Here is a 20,178-nt window from a genome sequence, read left to right as displayed (position 1 = left end):
TTTTTTGTAGCAGGACACCAAGTGGTTTGTTAATGTTAGTTAATTTGGGGAAAATCCAGTGCACCTGCAAGGAAATGCGAAATTAAACATAGAGAAAGAGGGGGGGGGGGGGGAGGATCAGAGGGAGGGGACTCAAATCAAGGGCAAATTAAGCATTGAACATGACACAGCTTAGTACAAGCAAGAGGGGGCGAGGAGCAGAGGAAGACTTTGAGAGGGGAAGGCAGGAGGAAGAAGAAGAGAGGTCAACCTGCAGGAGTTGATTAAAAACCTAACAGATTGGAGAACCTTACCCTTGCCCCTCTAACATTGTCTCTCCATGTCGCTCTTGGGTTCAAATCCCAATCACAATTTAAAAAGACAAACTAACGGTACCTAAGAGAAAGAATACAAGTCAACATATTCAAATGTGTCAGTGGACTGGCATTATTTCTCACACATTATGTAAAGTTCAAATGGTCACACAGTTGTGCAGGCGGTGGGGATTCAAATTGGAGAGGCACAGTCACATGAACCACACATGAGAGACAAGGATGGAAGTTTACGGCACACCCGATGAACTTATAAAGACTTCAAGGACAGTAAAACCCCATTGAATACAGTCCAGTTGTACACAGTTAACAGCATGTGGCAAGAAATGGCTAAAGCCCCTCTCAAGTAAAATGTTTTTCAAGTGCAAAATACAAACCAGTGTATGCATTCACCCAATGTGAAATGAGACAAAGTGGCATGTTTGTTAACAATGGATCCCATGAAACCGAGGCCTGTAGAGCTGATCTAAGCCTTGCACACGAATAAAGAAGTTATTACTATGTTAGTTATCATGATAAAAGTAAATCATTACTACTATAGTTGGTGTTAGGAACTATTGTAGTTGGTGTTGGGAACTACTATAGTTACTGTTGGGATTATTTTATCATGCATTTGTTTCTGTTAGTCTTAGTCTGAATTGTTCTTGTTGTGAGCTGCGTGCGTGTCTTGACGTGTGAACCAGTGACACCTGGAAGGCGATGCCCCCCCTGCCGACCTCAAGCTGATACTCCTGAACACTGCGAAGCGATGTCTCCATCCTGGCCTCAGCATGTTTCCCTTCTGATCTTAAGCAGATACTCCTCAACACTGGGAGAAGATAACGCCCTTCTTCCGCAGGAGGATAGCCCCAAATGCCATAAACATGTCTTTAAACAATGCCATGCTTTTTCTCTTGTGGGTTTATCAGGACACTCTTGCAGCCTTGAAGAAACATGTACCTTAGTGTTTATGTGCTGTTGGTGTAGCCATCTGTGTCAGCATTTTTGCTGTATAACCATGTAACCCTTTGACCTGAGAATGCAATAAAAAAGAGCAGACAGGGAATACCACTTGGCAGTCTGAGGTAGTGCACTCACACAGTGTGTCCTCCGTCTGTCCCTTGCAAGAAAAGACAATCTTGGTTGGTTTGAGTTCACTCTCTACAGTCCTCTGGCTTGTCTTACCTGTATTTCTAGGAACATCTCTGACATTCTAAAACTTGGTCCTTTGAGCCGGATGACAACATTTTCTTTTCGGCGGATGATCGACGACAATTGAAATCGGTTCACCGTCCAAGTCTCCAGGAGACCCGGAAAGTCCTCCTTTCCATGAGGCCAGTCCTTGGACATCCTCCGCCGGGAGAACACAAACGTCATCCGATGACTTGCATGTGTCTCAACCAACGGAGATTTCACAGGTCAGTGTTTGCATTACACTTGGAAAAATAGTACCGAATATCTAGTCGAAAGACTACTTAGTATATTTCCCATTTTTCATGGGTCAGTGTTTTTATAACACTTGGGAAGAATAGTTCTGAACATCTAGTCAAAGGAATAGTATATTTCCTATTTTTCAAAGGTCAGTGTTTTTACAACACTTGGGAGAAATAGTGCAGAATATCTAGTCGAAGGACTAGTATATTTCCAATTTTTCAAAGGTCAGTGTTTTTATAACACTTGGAAAAATAGTACAGAATATCTGGTCAAAAGACTAGTATATTTCCTATTTTTCACGGGTCAGTGTTTGTACAACACTTGGAAATGTAGAAAACTTTTAGTTTCAGGACACAGAAATTGATCAGTCTGTGAGAGTGAATGTGTACAGAGTGAATGTCCAAAGTTTGAGAAATCTAAAACTGACTGAGGGTCGTGAGTAAAAACACCCTGGTAATACCCGCTCCGAATTGGGAGTAGAAGCTTGGTATTCAACCTGAGTCAGGCACTTGGAATTTTTCTCAAAACTGAGGAACCAAATCTACACGCTTATAATAATTAAGACCGTCAAAAATTCCAACCGTCCACTTTCCAATGTTGAAGTAAAGGAAAAATGTCGTTTTGCTGAAATTGATTACAAGGGAACAACAAAATTCACCGAAAAGTGGCAGAAAAAGTATGGATTTTCTGGAAATGTAGACAACTGTGAAGAATTGGACAAACTTCTCAGTAAATGATCTATTAAAGACGGGCAGAAGAGAAAAGACAATAACCACGGTAAACAGTGGTTTTATTGTCAGGCCCTTCTTGATAGAGCCAGAGAAATTCAAAGTTGTAAAATTGAAAAAATGAATAAAATAAATTATGAACGTGTCAAGCAGAAAAAGAAAAAAGCAGAGGATCCTGTAGTAAACATTAACTTGACAGGAAAACTTTGTGACACAAAAGGGGGACCACATGACGGGAGTAATAAAAAACCTCCATTTGACGTGTTCAATTTATCACCCAAAAAAAGCAAAAGTGGTTTAGAGAAGGCAAGTATCTTAACTGCGGCAAGGACTGTCATCGTGCTCGCTATTGTAAAGCCAAGGCCAAGTCGAGTTGACACCGTGTTGACGATTCATCTGATGAAGATTGACTAGGCCAGGACTCCAGAGCGGCCGCGGACTGTAGATTGATTACCCACCCTCTGAACTCCGATAGCGACAATGATAAAAATGTTGAGGAAGACATTAAACACATGTTCGACCTCGAAAATTATTTCATGCGTCATCAGACTGAACCCATGATGAAACCAGAATTAACCTTACTAGTCCAGGGAAAACCAACCGTTTTCCTAGTTGATACGGGCGCTGATGTGACCATTTTAGGAAAATGGGGCCCTGCGACAGTTAAACCAAGCCAAAAAAAAGATTTAACAGTCGCGGAGCTCATGGTTTACTTCAACCCTTAGTTTTGTCCCGTAATATCGAGTTCCGGAGTCCCGATTACCCAAATAAAAAGGCGAATGTGGAAGCAGTTCTACAGCCACGGTGCCCGCTCAATTTATTAGGTCGCGACGCATTGACACTATTAGAGATTAGCATCCCAACTAATAAACGGGGGCGAATGGAAGCTAACATCCAAATTAAAGAAATGGGGCACATTATTATTGGTCACTGAATTTGCCTGAAGAAGAATGTGGCGTTGAAAATTTACTAAAAGTAGCTCAAGGGAGGGTCCGGCCGGGTGGCGACATGCAGTATCGAAATCATTTAAATGTCACCATTAGGTACAAAGAATCCCAAGGCCCTGATCCAGACTACACCAAATTGTTTTTGGAATTGGCTGAGCAAGAAGTGCAGGTCAATCACATTTATTGGAAAGGAAGGTGGTGTTTTGCGACTGTCAGACTAACCACGGAAGTGAAAGCACTGCTCCCTCCCGGGCAGCATCCACACATTTCACTTGCGAAGCCAAAACAATTGTAAGATATGGGGGACTGAATTCAGTGACACTTTTACCCACACTAGCAGAGGGCACTCCACATGACTGTGGAAGCCACGTCCAAATTTCCACCAAACCACGACCTGACCTAATGAACACTCCCCTCCCGAGTGGAGAGGTTGTTTTTGTTGACGGATTAGGAAACAAAGGGGAAGATGGCCGCAACAGGCTGGGATTTGCAATAACGACACAAACTAAGGTCTTGTTTCAGCCAACACTTAACTCAGTATGTTCGGCAGAGGCAGCAGAATTGTTTGCACTGATCCAGGGTTGTAATATGTTTTCCAAGAAACATGTTACAATCTGGACCGACAGCCAATATGGCTGGGGCTCAGTTCATGTGTTTTGTCGACAATGGTCAAATCGGGGCTTTATAACCACAACAGATAAAGAGGTTGCTCACAAGGCACTTCTCCAGCAGTTACTGGACGCAGTACAACTGCCGGACAAAGTAGCCATTTGAAAATGTGAAGCTCACTTCGCAGGAAATGACCCAATCACAATTGATAACAGACTAGCTGATCAAGCAGCCAAGGCTGCAGCCCAGAGATTCCCTATGGCACTGGTGAAAGAGGTAACAAAAACACATGCAGTAAATCAACATGACATTTTGATTTCACGTCAGAAAAATGCACCACTCACTGAATGCACACATTGGGAGGACAAAGGTGCGAAAATTGACAAGGACGGGGGTTAGCAAATTGGTCCGAGGGGAAAACCCTGGCTGCCAAAATCATTGTTTGGATGGGCAGCAAGATTGACAGATCGGTTGAGTCATGTGTCAACAGGGGGAACGGTGGCATTGACACAACAGTATTATCACACACATGGGTTTACACACTTTTCAAAAAAATTTTGCAAACAATGTGTTATCTGTTTAAAAAATAATCCACAAGGGTATTTAAAACGACAAAGAGGAACATTTCCTCTGCCTCCAGAACCATTTCACACAATCCATATGGATTACATTGAGTGAAACAAAACATGAGTGATGGAATATTGGTGATAATTGATGTATTCTCCAAATGGGTTGAGTTGTTTCCAACAGCGCATGCTGATGCAAATACGGTTGTAAAAGCACTGTGTAATTGTATTATTCCAATGTTTGGCATTTCAAGTGTGATTCGAAGTGACAATGGCACACATTTTGTGGATGACGCTGTGAAAAAAGTTGGACAGCTGCTGAAAATCGACTTAAAGCGTCATTGCGTGTATCATCCGAAATCTGGTGAGCTGTTTGAACGAACAAAGGGAACTGTCAACAAAGCTAGACTCATAAAGACAATGAGGGAAACAAAAAGACAATGGCCTGACTGTGTTTCAATCGTTGCAACGGCAATGAGGATAGTGCCAGCCGAAGGAAAAACATTAACCCCATTTGAAATTCTATATGGCCACCCTTATAGACTTCCAGACCTGGACTCGTCAGAATCACCAGCAACAGGCACATCGATCCCTTTCCACATGAAAAACATGTTTGACCGGAAAGAGATGCATAAACACAATGATTTGCCAGTGTGTTCTGCTCCACAGACAGATCACGTCCGCGTGGGAGACCAAGTCTTCCTCAAAGTGCTGAGACGACCTCGCTGGGACAGTGAACGCTGGGATGGCCCCCACCAAGTGATAGCAGTGACACCTACGGCTGTAAAGGTCCAGGGACGTGACGGCTGGATCAGCCAGTCGCAGTGCAAGCTCCTCCGATTCCCTCCTGACGGGCCTCGTGACTCCAGTCCCTCGGGGTAGGATCTCCACGACGTACACACCAGTGTACCGACGAAAGACCACAGTTGGAGAGAGTGTTTTCCGTGGCAAACACACCCCTCTCGGGAAGATGAAGCAGACCACCGGCCAGAGGCTAACCGCAGTCCTGTCAACCAAATCTGCTGTTTACTTTCTTGCAGGCCTGTGCCTGATGGCAGGTGGTGCGTAACCTCGCGGGAAGGAAAGCACCAACACTGAACGGTTGCACAGCCGTAGACTGTTGTCTACGTCCATCCTGGGAGACCTACAGCTGCTGATGGACAGAACGGTAACGATGATTAATGTAACTTCCCTTTCTCAAGAACTTTCCATCACCATTCCGCTGGACCCATTGCAGTCCCGCCAGACAAGGTTCAGCAAGATCTCAGCGGTTCCTGACAATTCGGGTGCAGATTTAGAAGAGCAATATACTGAAGTAACTAAAATGAGTCAGTGGCAAGATTATTGGTTTTATCTAATGAGTGCCCATGATGCAAATGATAAAAAATGGTTGTCCTGGTCCAATTATATCACTTCTGTTGATGGTGATTATTGGTCAAATGCAAATGATAAAAAATGGTTGTCCTGGTCCAATTATATCACTTCTGTTGATGGTGATTATTGGTCAAATCCACATCGGAATCAGGGAGTGTCAAATTGGCACGGCAAAATATCTATCAAAGCGATAAGGTCTGATGTACCCACCATAACATTTGTATTACAGCCAATGTCGTCCCTACCAAATAAAGACAGAGAGAACTGTACTATGCTGACTCTATGGGCATGGTACGGAGGAGGGGGCCATCCACGTGTCCCAATTAAATTGTGCTATAATTGGCAGCCACCCATCCATAATGGCCAGTCACAGCAAGAACATCTAAACGCTGTTGTCACCTCCCTACGAGAAAAAATAAGGGAAAAAGCGTGTGGTGTTAAAACTCACTATAAAGGAGAATACATTGAAACTCTGTTAAGAGAAGACAGAGGTGTTGGGATCAATGATAACCTCTTCCTCGAACGAGGAGTGGCAGTAGCTAAGTCGTTAAAGAAAAATTGTGTTGTGTATATGAAACCGCGTCCCGCTTTGCAGGTTGTAGAGGCAGTTCCATCTGAGTGTGTTCTGAATATGACAGAGGGTCTGCCAGGCACCCCTTTTTGTTTAGCATACTCGACTCATTTTCCTATTGTGCAAGGAGAAACCAGACCGATGTTATTTCATCCTCCTCCTTCTGGGAACTTCACGTGCTTTAAACGAGATAAGTGTGGACAGACTAAGTGTACTGATCATGGTAACATCAAGTTCACTATGTGCAGCACCACCATCAGTTGTGGTGGTATTGTGGAGGAGGGACTCTGTACGCTAAATTGTCTTCATATTGGTCAGGAACTTGTGTGTGTGTTACTGGAGTCCAGCAAACAACTTCTTTCTTTCTTCTTTCTTGTTGTGAATGATGAAGTGTTAACACTTAACAGTACACTCAGGATGAAAAGAGATTTGAGTAATGCTAATTTAAAGCCTCCAATTACACAGAACACCCCAGTTTATTTTGATGCAGTTGGCCAACCTCGGAACATTCCAGACAAAGATAAATTGTTAGATAAAACGAAAGCAGCATTCACACAGCTGCCTTTCATAAGTTATCTTTTTCCTATAACCACATATAAGCACACTGAACTAGTCAATTATCTAAATCATAAAGTTAACACGTTAACAAATTTCACAGAAGCATTGTTCACACATACAGCTTCCCAATTGCATCCCACTTCACTTGTGGCTTTGCAGAATAGGCAGGCATTAGACATGATATTGGCGGAAAAAGGAGGGGTTTGTCGTATGATTGAATCTGGTGAGTGTTGTACCTTTATCCCTCTACACACATTGTCTAATGGTTCATTAACTGTAACCCTTACACTACTCAGGGCTTATAGGGAGAAAGTATGGAAGGTGTCGAACCAAACGCTTTTTTGCAATGGGTTAGGGTTAATACGTTTGGAAGTTGAATACTTTTGGAAATTGGAAAAGCATAGCTGTTGCTATAGCCATGATTATCATTTGACAATTATTGTCTTGTTTTTGTATCGTTTATGGTATTCCCCTTTGCAAAGTTTGTACTGCAAAAGTCATGGATGTTGTTGAGATGAAAGTAGCTGCCCAAGTTACTGTCGCCATGTCTGAATATCAACTAGTGTACGTGGACTCTGATAATGATGATGATTCATTCTACTGTTATGTAAACCTTTTTTGACGACTTCACAGAAAAGCAATGCAGTTGTGAATGTTTGATGTTTCCAGGTTTACCTTGTATATACGTACATTTAGTCCAATAGGGCATCCGGCGTAAAAATTGTGCCAAACATATGTGCGTTCATCTGAGATGACACGCTGTGGCGACCCCGAAAGGGACAAGCCGAAAGAAACTTACTTACTTTTAGTCCAATACAACTTTAGTCTTTTGCCTCAACTTTCGCTCTTGCTTGGGAATGGGTTTCGACTCTTTTTTCCCTGGTGGGTTTTTTGAGTAGTTTTCTTCCCACTCAAGGAACAGCTTTTGATAATGATGTTGTGTTTTATTTTTATCGTGATCAACAGGGGGGAAATCGATAAAGAAGTTATTACTATGTTAGTTATCATGATAAAAGTATATCATTACTACTATAGTTGCTGTTGGGATTGTTTTATCATGCATTTGTTTCTGTTAGTCTTAGTCTGAATTGTTCTCTTTGTGAGCTGCGTGCGTGTCTTGAAGTGTGACCCAGTGACACCCTCAAGCTGATACTCCTGAACACTGGGAAGCGATGTCTCCATCCTGGCCTCAGCACGTTTCTCTTTTGATCTTAAGCAGATACTCCTCAACACTGGGAGGACAAAATGCCCTTCTACCACAGGAGGATACCCCCAAATGCCATAAACATGTCTTTAAACAATGCCATGCTTTTTCTCTTGTGGGTTTATCAGGAAACTCTTGCAGCCTTGAAGAAAGATGTACCTTAGTGTTTATGTGCTATTGGTGTAGCCATCTGTTTCAGCATTTTCGCTGTATAACCATGTAACCCTTTGACCTGAGAATGCAATAAAAAAGAGCAGACAGGGACTACAACTTTGGCAGTCTGAGGTAGCGCACTCACACAGTGTGTCCTCCGTCTGTCCCTTGCAAGAAAAGACAATCTTGGTTGGTTTGAGTTCACTCTCTACAGTCCTCTGGCTTGTCTTACCTGTTTTTCTAGGAACATCTCTGACACACACTACCAACACTAAATCGTGACCAGCAGGAGGAAATTAACAACAGCTAGAGTTGGCAATATGTAGTGTGAATGATTCCTGAGGGACGCTTGGCTAGTAATGCAGGAAAGATTTGATGGGATCACCTCCAATGCACTGACCGCCATTAAGAAGGTGGAGGAAGAGGACCCTCCAAAAGTTTTACAATTTTGAATTTCAGCAAAACTAACGAAAAAATGTTGGCACTATCGTATCTCACAAATCACAAGTGGGCATAACGAGCCACATTTTAGTCAGCATCATCATTTTTAGTATCCATCCATCCATCCATACATCAATGTTCTGAGCTGCTTATCCTCACGAGGATCATGGGAGTGCTGGAGCGTATCCCAGCTACATTTGGCCAGGGAGCGGGGTACACGGTGAACTGGTTGCCAGCCAATCACAGGGCACATAGAGACAGACAACAGGTGCACTCACAATCACACCTAGGGGCAATTTAGAGTGTCCAATTAATGCATGTTTTTGGGATGTGGGAGGAAACCAGAGTGCCCAGAGAAAACCCACACGGACACAGAAAGAACATGCAAACTCCACACAGGCGGGCCAGGGATTTGAACCTTGGTCCTCAGAAATCTGAGGCCAACGCTGTAGAGCTGTGCCATCGTGCCACCCATTTTCAGTATTTGAGCTTTAATTTTCTTGTCTTGTCTTTACCGAGCAGTAAAAGTAGCAGTCCTTTCTCTTCTATTAAAAAAAAAACAAAATATCTAATTTTGTATATCTTTAGCAAGGTGACTGTGTCACATTATTTAGCACTGTGTACTGTTAAGGTGATCATTTGATTCTGAGTGATTTGCCTCAACATCGCCAGTCATATATTTACATATGTAGCTTAGCAGCATGCGCAGCATACTGAGGCAGGAGGGGTACAGTAACTTTATTTAGCTTTGACTGAGGCTGTGTTTGATGGCCAGGTAGCTGCCTGGTAGAGTTGGTCTGATTACTTTGGAAATCTAGTTGGTTATAAGTTATCGTATTAAAAATGTAACAGTATGTATTATTTCAATTACTTTCTCAAAGTGCTATAATAAAATACATTTGATTTCATTTTGTTTACTTTACTTAATTTTTAATTACTGCATTAACAGGATGGCCTTTATTTGTCAGCGTATTTTATATGCAACGTACGTTTTACTTTTACTTCAGTATTTATTAGAAGATGAAGCAATACTTTTACTCTGCTAAAATGATCGACATGCCAATCGCTACTTTGATTTATCCATTATTCCGTGCGGAATGTATTTATTATTACCTTTGACTTCTACATAGGGCGCTGTTGTGCCAATCCAATGTGATCACTAATGTCATTTCTCCAATTCACCAAACAGATGGGACAAGGCAGCCACATGACCACCCAAAAATCCTTTGTGGTCCCAATCAAAGTGACTCATTTGGGGAGAAAAAAAAAACATCTCCACGAGTGTTTACTTTACGGACTCTGAAAAACAACAGCTTTGTCATGTGTCATCAGTCTAAAATTAGGACAACACAAATGTGAATATTTCAGCCCACTTATAACTCAAGAAAACACCTTTTGATAAGTTGCAATGTCTGTCTCGCTCTCTTGCTCTCTCTCTCTTTCTCTCAATGCTTAATTTGCCCTTGATTTGAGTCCCCTCACTCTGATCCTCCCTCTCTCTCTTTCCCCTCTCTCTCTCTCTCTCTCTCTCTCTCTCTCTCTCTCTCTCTCTCTCTCTAACATACATTGTGCCCCCAAAATGAGTCTGGTCAGCGAATAGCTTCTTCATTCATTTGTTTAAGTGAAGAAAGCAAATAATGTTCTGTCGGGTCCAATGAATGTGTTGTTGGTTTTAGGGCAGTTATGCGGCAGGTGTGTGGGCGCCATGATGGACGAATGTTTAGCACATCTGCCTCACAGTTCTGAACACCAGGGGGTTCAAATCCCAGCCTAAAAAACGGATAGATGAATGGATGGGAGTTCACACACACACGCCCATCCAACCATCCATCCATCACTTTTATGAACAGCTTATCCTCACGAGGGTCACAGGTGTGCTGGAGCATGTTCAAGCTAACTGCGGCCAGGAGGCAGGGTGCAGCCAATCACAGGGCAAATACAAACAAACAACCGTTCACACACATTCACACCTATGGACAGTTTAGACTCTTCAATTAACCTACCATGCATGTTTTTATGATGTACCTGGAATTGGGAGTACTCAGAGAAAACTCAGACAGGCACGAGGACCCTGCCAAAGGGGTAGAGTTTTTCTACTGTTCCTTGGCCAGGACAAAATCCACACTGCTCATACTGAATCTGAGAATTGACTTCCTGACAGACCCTTCTCTTCAGCCCGTCTGAATAATGAAGACTGAGCAGTATGACCCCTCTGTAGATGGAACAATACAAAACACAGGAATTGAGGACCTGTTCGAAGAATCCCCCCCGTGCCAACTCACAAGTCCCTACTCAAGGTTATCAGCGCCCCCATGGCACTATACACAGTGTTGATGCCACTCTGTTTCTCCCTCCTGAGATGCCGGATGGTTGACTAGAATTTCCTCTAAACCAACTGGAAGATTTTCCAGAGCCTCACTGAACACCTCCCACACTTCACTTATTGCCTCAGCAATCACCAAAGCTGGACTCTGTTTTTTCTGCTCTTTCTTCAGCTTCATTGTATCCCTCACCGTTGATGTCCACCAACTGGGTCAGGTATTGCTGGCATGACAGGCAACTAACCTTACGGCTACAGCTGTGGCCGGTGGACTTGGCAAGAAAACCGTAGACCATGGTCCACTCAGAATCAAAGCCCCCTGCCTCCCCTGAAGCGTGTGAAGTTTTTGCAGAGGTGGGACTGAAACTTCTTTTGACGGGGGATTTTTCAAAACATTCGCAGGAGACTCTCACGATACGTTTGGGCCATCCAGGTTCCACCGCCATCTTCCCCAACATCGGAGCAAACGGCGAACCAGGTGATGATCAGTAGACAGTTCCACTTTTCTCTTTACCCGAGTGTCCAAGATATGAGGCTGCAAGTCCCATGACATAACTGCAAAGTCAATCATTAAATGGTGACCTACAGTGTCCTGGTGCCAAGTGCACGTACAGACATCCTTATCTTTGAACATAGTGTTTGTTTTGGACAATTCATTGTGAATACAGAAATTCGGTAACAGAACACCATTCAGGTACTGATCTAACAGTAAAGATCCATCCCCTGACCCAAAGGCAACAGGAGTGACCCCATTGTTCAGGGACAGATCCAGCGGAAAATAAGTATTCCCACACTTGCCTGATGCCTCTCATCATGGGCAACTCCATAGTGGAAAAGAGTCCAACCCCTCTCAAGATTGGTACCACAACCCAAGCCATGTGCGGAGGCGAGCCTGACTAGATCTAGTTGGAACTTCTCAACCTCACACAGCAGCATCCTGCCCTGCCAGAGAGGTGATATTCCTTTTCCCTTGACCCAGTTGCTGTAGCCGGGGATCAGATCACCTTTGGCCACCACCCAGCTCACATGGCACCCAACCCCTATGCTCCCTCCCACAGATGGTGAGCCCATGGGATGGGGGACCCATGTTACTCTTTCGGTCTGTGCCCGGTCGGGCCGCATGTGTGAAAGCTCAGCCACCAGGTGCTCACCTGCAAGCCCCACTTCCAGGTTTGGCTCCAGAAGGGGGCCCCGCTGAGCCACATCTAGGTAAGGGAAACCTAAATCCATTTTTATTGCTCATAATAGGGGTTTATGGAGCCCTGTTTTGACTGGTCCCCTACTAACGACCTTTTTTTGCAATGGGTGACCTTAACAGGGGCTAATTTATTCATTTAATGTGGCTTCAACAACACTAATATTTAAGTTATTGGTCCATGTTGATGATAACTAAAACCTTTTTTTTTCTAGATTAGTTGGACGAACTGTCTACAGCTGCACCACCGTGCCGCATATACAGGGTGTCCCAAAAACAGGTATCTTCTTCTTCTTTTCCTTTCAGCTTGTCCCGTTAGGGGTATACACATTTTAAATAATGATATTTGTAAATTCTTGTACATGTTAAAAATTATTCTAATTGTAATAAACATTAAGTTTATAATTATTTAAAGTCTGTATACATTTTTTTGGGACATCCTGTATAGAGATCGTGCACCAACGTCATAAAATCACGTGATTTTTGTTTACATCGCCATATTGCCGGTCAAACAAAGCATTGTTGAAAGTTAATTCCGTTGAGACGAAACAAATAAATGTCTTATAGGACAACATACAGAGTTTTGTCCAATACCGTTAAACATTTAGAAGGTGATAATAAACGAAGGTATGTGGAAAAGTTAGACATACTTGGCGTAGAAGACCCATATTTCATGCCGAAGTCGATGTTTTCGCCGATAAGAAAGTGGACTGTTAATTCGCTTCTGCTTGTTTTGGAGAACTGGATATTCAGTACATATGTATTTGGTGAGTAAGTCGTCGAGATTTACACGGAAGAGTTTTAAAGTGTATAAAATTCTGGACGCATACAAATACTTTGTTGCTGGATCTGTTCTCAATCAGGAATAAATCCCACATCGTGAAGGACCCACTCAGACTTTCTCAAAACAAATACCAATATTTAAATGAATGACCCCTGGTTTTACAGAAACTTGGATTCATTAACTATGATTGGAAAAAAAATCTCGGAGTCGTCTCCTCCGTATACTGAAGGGTAATTGCTGCCACACGTTAACCTCTGTACACCTCTCTGTTACAGACAGTTTAATATACTTTTTAAATTCGCATTGTTCTCAAATCAGTCAACTTGGCGTTATAAATACTTCTTGATAATTTGAGACTGAGAAGGATAATTCCTACCTGAAATGATCGCTACGCAGGTGTGTGTATTTCTTTGGGAACCATCCATCCCGTTTAATTGCTGAAATCCATCGTTCTTTTCTATCTTTTCACATGATATTCGAGAGAATGATATCTTTGAAGGACTGTCATATCTATAGTAACAACCAACAACACAACACGTCTCAGGCATTGTGAAAAATCTGCTGTGGTTCGACAACTCCTGTACTGCTGAGCAGCTTTGTTTGACCGGCAATCCATCGATCTTCTCTGGTCTTTTCAGGTGGTATTCTATAGAATGATATGTTTGAAGAACTGTCTTGTCTATTGTGACAACCAACAGCAGTTTATTGAGTTTATTTGCCCTTTTCGCCACCTTTTTGCACATTAAGGCTCAAAAGAAGAAAGGTGGGGTGTTTATTTAACAATGCTGGTCCAGCCAAAAGAACAGCAATGACCATGGAAACGAAAAAAAATCAGAGAAAGGATTAACACCAACAGACGTGACGGACTTAAAGACTTGGGCTTCAGTCAGACTAGTGTAGGAATTATTATTAAGGACAAAGCCCATATTTTAGCACATGTGAAGAGTTTCGTCCCAAGAAGGGATCATACAGCGATCACGAAGCAACTTTTTTTTTTTGTGAAGAAAAAAAACCAACAAGCAACGTTCTTCGATCATTGTCGAGGTGGAAAGATTACTCTGAGATTATGGATCGAGGATCGGAATCAACGTAGGCTTAATGTTAGCCTAACATTCATTAAGGGAAAAGGCATGGTGAACTTTGAAAGCGCAAAAAGGCAAGAACGCTGATGAGGAATTTTCCACTAGCAACGGCTACCTGCACTTGCTTCCTTAGCAATAGCTGAGCACAGCCTCCCTTCATCTTCATTCATCCCAGCCTGCCTTCCCAGATGGTATGTGAAGAATCTTCCATTCATCCATTTTTTGAGCCGTTTATCCTCACGAGGGTCACAGGAATGCTGAAGCAAATCCCAGCGGTCATTATAAATTTTGACTTTAATGGTGAAATCTGACTTAAATCAAAATTCAACTTAAGTCGCGAATGTGGGAACAGATCTCAGTCGTAGACTGAGGACTACCTGTATATATATGGGTTGGGCTTCCGGTTCCCAAAGTGGTGACAACTAATCAAGGAGGCTCTGACCTGCAAGACCGTACAATAAATAAATCCTTCTGAATTTGGACAGAATGTTGTGAATACTCAATGTGGGACGCCCCTGGTGACGACTCCTGTGGAATAAACCCATCATCTGTGTAATCTTAGTACCCATTAGGAACCGTATTCATTCGTGATGAAGCTGTGCGGCCTAGCCTAGCCTAGCCTAGCCTAAACTAGCTCAATAACATCAAGCCACGTATGTAATCAAATATTTGCTGGGGAGGTAATCATCAAACATTCGTACTTACACTACCGGCAAAACCTACGTTTCATTTACAACGAGGACCGTGAGTACTTAGTAGGAAGTTGGGCAAGTAGAAACATCAACTTAAATTTGCTTATAGGCCCGGACCACCTTAGCTTAGCTGGCTATCAACGACACATGTTTGTGATCAAACCGTGCTGTTGAAGAAACAGCGAACGTGAATAACTTGTACGACGAGGGCCATGAGGACTTTAACAACAAATTTAAGTCTTATCTTAGTGCATCTTAAAACCCAAATTGGTGCCGTGTCGTTCGCGTTGAAGCTGCTCGGCCTAAGTTAGCCTTGCGTGCTAACAATATTACCTACAGTACATAGAGTATACAACGAGGACCAAACATTGAACGTGAATGCAACCTTCAACTACTCGAGTGAGGGCCATTGTGGTTTGAATCCCTTCCATCCAAATGTCTTTTAAATCGCCATATCTGTTATATTTTCACACAGGTAGTATGTGATTTGTGTACCTGATCTGCTGACTGTGTTAATTTGATTGCTTTTATCTAACTTTAACATAGATGAGGTAGTATGTGAATTGTGTATCTTATGTGCTGACTTTGTTTATTTGATGGCTTGTTTTTGACTATCTGCAGCCCGATGTGGGTCACAATTCCTGTGCATCCTTTAGGCCGGTCCTTAGCCCGGATAAATGCATAGGGTTGCGGCAGGATGGGCCTCCGGCGTAAAACTGTGCTAAACATATATGAGCGTTCATCAAACAAATTCCATAACGGATAGGTCGTGGCCGTACTATCTACGCCCGCCCCCGCCACTGTTAATCTGCAAGGTGTAGGGAGAAATTCAAATAATGTAGGTCGAAGACAAAAAAGTGAAGGGAAACGGCTTAATTGGCAGAAGAAGAAGAAGCATGAACAGACCCAACTACTTACCCTACCCTACTTTGAATGTTGGGACTTTGACAGGAAAAGCTCATGAGTTAGTTGATGATTAGGAGAAAGGTTGATGTATTGTGCATCCAAGAGAGCAAAGGGAGTAAGGCGAGAAGCTTAGGAGCAGGGTTTAAATTGTTTTACCATGGAATAGATGGGAAGAGAAGTGTTATTTTGAAGGAAGAGCTGGCTAAGAATGTCTTGGAGGTGAAAAGAATATCAGATTGAGTGATGAGGCTGAAATTTGAAATTGACGGTATTGTGTGTAATGTGATTAGCGGCTATGCCCCACAGGTAGGATTTGACCTCAAGTTGAAAGAGAAATTCTGGAAGGAACTAAACGAAGTACGCCTGAGCATTCCAGAGAGAGAGTTGTGATTGGTACAGATCTCAATGGACATGTTGGCAAAGGAAACAGGGGTGATGAAGAAGTGATGGGTAAGTACGGCATCTAGCAAAGGAACTTTGAGGGTCAGATGGTGGTGGACTTCACAAAAAGGACGGAATTGGCAATGGTTAACACTTATTTCCAGAAGAGACAGGAACATAGAGTGACCTACAAGAGCGGAGGTAGAAGCACGCAGGTGGATTATATTTTGTGCAGACGATGTAATCGGAAGGAGGTTACGGACTGCATGGTAGTGGTGGGGGAGAGTGTAGCTCGACAGCATAAGATGTAGGATGACTCTGACCAGGAAGTGGCATTGATTAGTAAGGGAGAACTTAGAAAAGCACTGAACACAATGAAAAATGGAAAGACAGTTGGTCGTGATGACATATCAGTGGAGCTATGGAAGCAATTTGGAGAGGTGCCTGTGGAGTTTTTGACCAACTTATTCAGTAGAATACTAACGGGAGAGAAGATACCAGAGGCATGGAAGAAAAGTGTGGTCGCCCCCATTTTTGGGAACAAAGGTGATGTTCGGGGCTGTGGAAACTATAAGATGATGAGCCACACAATGAAGTAATGGGAAAGAGTAGGGGAGGCTAGACTCAGGACAGAAGTATCTGCGAGCAACAGTATGGGTTCATGCCTAGAAAGAGTACCACAGATGCATTATTTGCCTTGAGGATACTTGTGGAAAAGTCCAGAGAAAGTCAGAAGGAGCAACATTGTGTCTTTGTAGACCGAGAGAAAGCCTATGACACAGTACCAAGAGAGGAACTGTGGTAATGCATGCACAAGCCTGGTGTGGTGCAGAAATATGTTAGAAAAGTACAGGACATGTATGAGGGCAGCAGAGCAGTGGTGAGATGTGCCGTATGTGTGTCAGACGAGTTTAAGGTGGAGGTGCGACTGCATCAGGGATCCACGCAGAGCCCCTTCCTGTTTGCGGGAGGAATGGACAGGCTGACAGATGAGGTTAGACTGAAGCCCCATAGCTCAGTGGTTAGAGCACTGGTTTGGAAAACCAGGGGTTGTGGGTTCGTAACCCACTGGGGCCTCCATTCCCTGAGAAGGGTTGCGTCAGGAAGGGCATCCGGCGTAAAAATTGTGCCAAACATATGTATGCGTTCATCTGAGATGATACGCTGTGGCGACCCCGAAAGGGACAAGCTGAAAGAAACACACACACACACACAGATGAGGTTAGACTGGAATCCCCTTGGACTATGATGTTCGCAGATGATATTTTGATCTGCAGTGAAAGCATGGTGCAGGCAGGGGATCAATTAGAGAGATGGAGGCAAGCACTGGAAAGGAGAGGAATGAAGATTAGCCGAAGTAAAACGGAATATATGTGCATGAATGTGAGAGGCAAAGGAGGAATACTGAAGCTCCAGGGAGAAGAGATAGCGAGGGTGGACAACTTCAAATACTTGGGGTCAACAATACAGAGCAATGGAGAGTGTGGTAAGGAAGTGAAGAAACGGGTCCAAGCGGGGTAGTTGGTGGAAGGTGTCTGGTGTTCTCTGTGACAGTGAGTCTCTGCTAGGATGAAGAGCAAAATTTATAAAACAGTGGTGAGGCCAGCCATGATGTACGGATTAGAGACGGTGGGACTGAAGAAACAACAGGAAGCAGAACTGGAGGTAGCAGAAATTAAGATGCTGTGGGTCTCGTTTTGAGTGAACGGGTTGGATAGGATTACAAATGAGCTCATTAGAGGGACATCAAATGTTGGAGGTTTTGGAGACGAGGTTAGAGAGAGGAGACTTTAATGGTTTGGACATGTTCAGAGGCGAGAGAGTGAGTATATTAGTAGAAGGGTGCTGATGATGGAACTGCCAGGTAAAAGAGCAAGATGAAGACAAAGAATAGGTTGATGGATGTTGTGAGGGAGGACATGAGGACAGTGGGTGTTAGAGAGGAGGATGCACGAGATGGAAAAAGATGACACGCTGTGGCAACCCCGAACGGGACAAGCCTCTATATATAATACAGTGAAGAAAATAAGTATTTGAACACCCTGCTATATTGCAAATTCTCCCACTTGGAAATCATGGAGGAGTCTGAAATTTTCATCATAGGTGCATGTCCAGTGTGAGAGAGATAATCTAAAAAGAAAAATCCAGAAATCACAATGTATGATTTTTTAACGATTTATTTGGGTGATACGGATGCAAATAAGTATTTGAACACCTGAGAAAACCAATGTTAATATTTAGTACTGTACCCTTTGTTTGCAATTACAGAGGTCAAACGTTTCCTGTAGTTGTTGACCAGGTTTGTATACACTGCAAGAGGGATTTTTGCCCACTCCTCCACACAGATATTCATTGTCATGTTAAAAGACCCAGCCACGACCCATCTTTAATGCTCTGACTGAGGGAAAGAAGTTGTTCCCCAAAATCTCACAATCTATGGCCATGGCCATCCTCTCCTTAATACAGTGCAGTGGTCCTGTCCCATGTGCAGATAAACACCTCCAAAGCATGATGCTACCACCCCCATACTTCACAGTACGGATGGTGGAGTGGAGGTGGACTTTTAACAGTAACAGGTAACAGGTCTTCGAGGGGCAGAATTCTAGCTGACAGACAGGTGTTCAAATACATATTTGCAGCTGTATCATACAAATAAATTGTTAAAAAAATCATACAGTGATATTTCTGGATTTTTCTTTTTAGATTATTTCTCTAACAGTGGACATGCATATGCATGAAAAGGTGGGAGACCTTGCAATATAGCAGGGATGTTCAAATACTTATTTTCTTCACTGTATATGCATTTAAACAATAAAAAAATGCATGAACTTCATGCAATTTAAATGTGTATCATTTTCCTTGTCAGTGTCAGTGCAATGACTTCAGAGAGACTCAAGAGGGAAGGAGTAAGTGTTTAAGTCGTATCTCCATTGTTTGCCTGCACAATTCTCGATTAGCTTCTCCATTTCTTCCATTATGTGTGGCCTTTCTTTTGTAATTTTAGTCACTCCTTGGGCAACACTAGCTGCCTTTTATCACATTTTTATTAATTAAGATAGTCGAAATAGTCGACTTCGCCGTATGATACTAGGAAGAGCCGTAACAAACAAGCATTGCATTTGTGTACTTCGATTCACTGTGGTTTGCTGAACTCTCCTTTTCCTTTGCTGCTGGCAACACCGCTGTCCTTCTTTGGGCTCATAGCAAAGAAAATACTGGAAAAATTAAAAAAAAAAATCTTGAGAACCACTCGCGAAGGTGGATGCTCACACACTGAGCCCGCAGTAGCATGGTATTAGCATGCACTGGCTTGAGCCTGAGTGACTGCTTATCTCGAAATGAACAGCGGCTCGTCTCGGCACCACCCCATGTGCATTCGCCACTGCTCGGCCCGAGTCGGCTACCCAGTCAACATTGGTTTAGCTTTGCTCGGTGTTTGGGCACAGAAAATTGGGTTGAAAATGTAAGTTTTTTTTAACAGAGATTTTTGGGTTGGTCAAGCACTGAGACATTTCAATTTGGGTGTTTCACTGTATACACGCACACACACATATTTCACAGATTCTGCCGTGGTATGTAAACTTATGAGCACATTTGTACATGTACATGTCAACTGTCTTAATGGAATGAAAGTGTAGAGCTTTTTCATAGCCATTAAATTGAGGCATACACTTGTCAAATGTGAAATTTTTTTCCTTTTCCCCTATACCTATGTATAATATGCTGTTACATTTGACAATATTGGGGGAAAATGTACATTATACATGAGAAATAATGGTACTTTTCCAAAGTAACTGTGGTAACACTGTCCACCAGCATTATCATACCACTTAAGTACATAAAACACATGTTCTTCTAATCATGTGTCAGTTGTCCCGAAATACAAATTGTACATTGGTGAGTTTAAGACTGTGGGCTGAGGGGTGTAGCCATTTCTTCCAAA

At 42.9% G+C, this 20,178-nt stretch overlaps 1 protein-coding gene and 1 non-coding gene across 12 annotated transcripts in view; one reads left to right on the top strand and one right to left on the bottom strand.

The window, feature by feature from the left end:
- The window catches only part of scn8aa (sodium channel, voltage gated, type VIII, alpha subunit a), a 177,929-nt gene that overhangs the window by 34,961 nt on the left and 122,790 nt on the right, over positions 1 to 20,178 (bottom strand). The window lies entirely within an intron of this gene.
- On the top strand, positions 17,240 to 17,312 carry trnas-gga (transfer RNA serine (anticodon GGA)). The gene has a single exon. It is a non-coding gene; the product is annotated as a tRNA-Ser (tRNA).

Source organism: Syngnathoides biaculeatus, chromosome 2, assembly GCF_019802595.1.
Source record: "Syngnathoides biaculeatus isolate LvHL_M chromosome 2, ASM1980259v1, whole genome shotgun sequence".
NCBI classification, from domain to species: domain Eukaryota; kingdom Metazoa; phylum Chordata; class Actinopteri; order Syngnathiformes; family Syngnathidae; genus Syngnathoides; species Syngnathoides biaculeatus.
The sequence above is the reverse complement of the archived record's forward strand: the minus strand, read 5'-3'. Positions and strand labels throughout refer to the sequence as shown.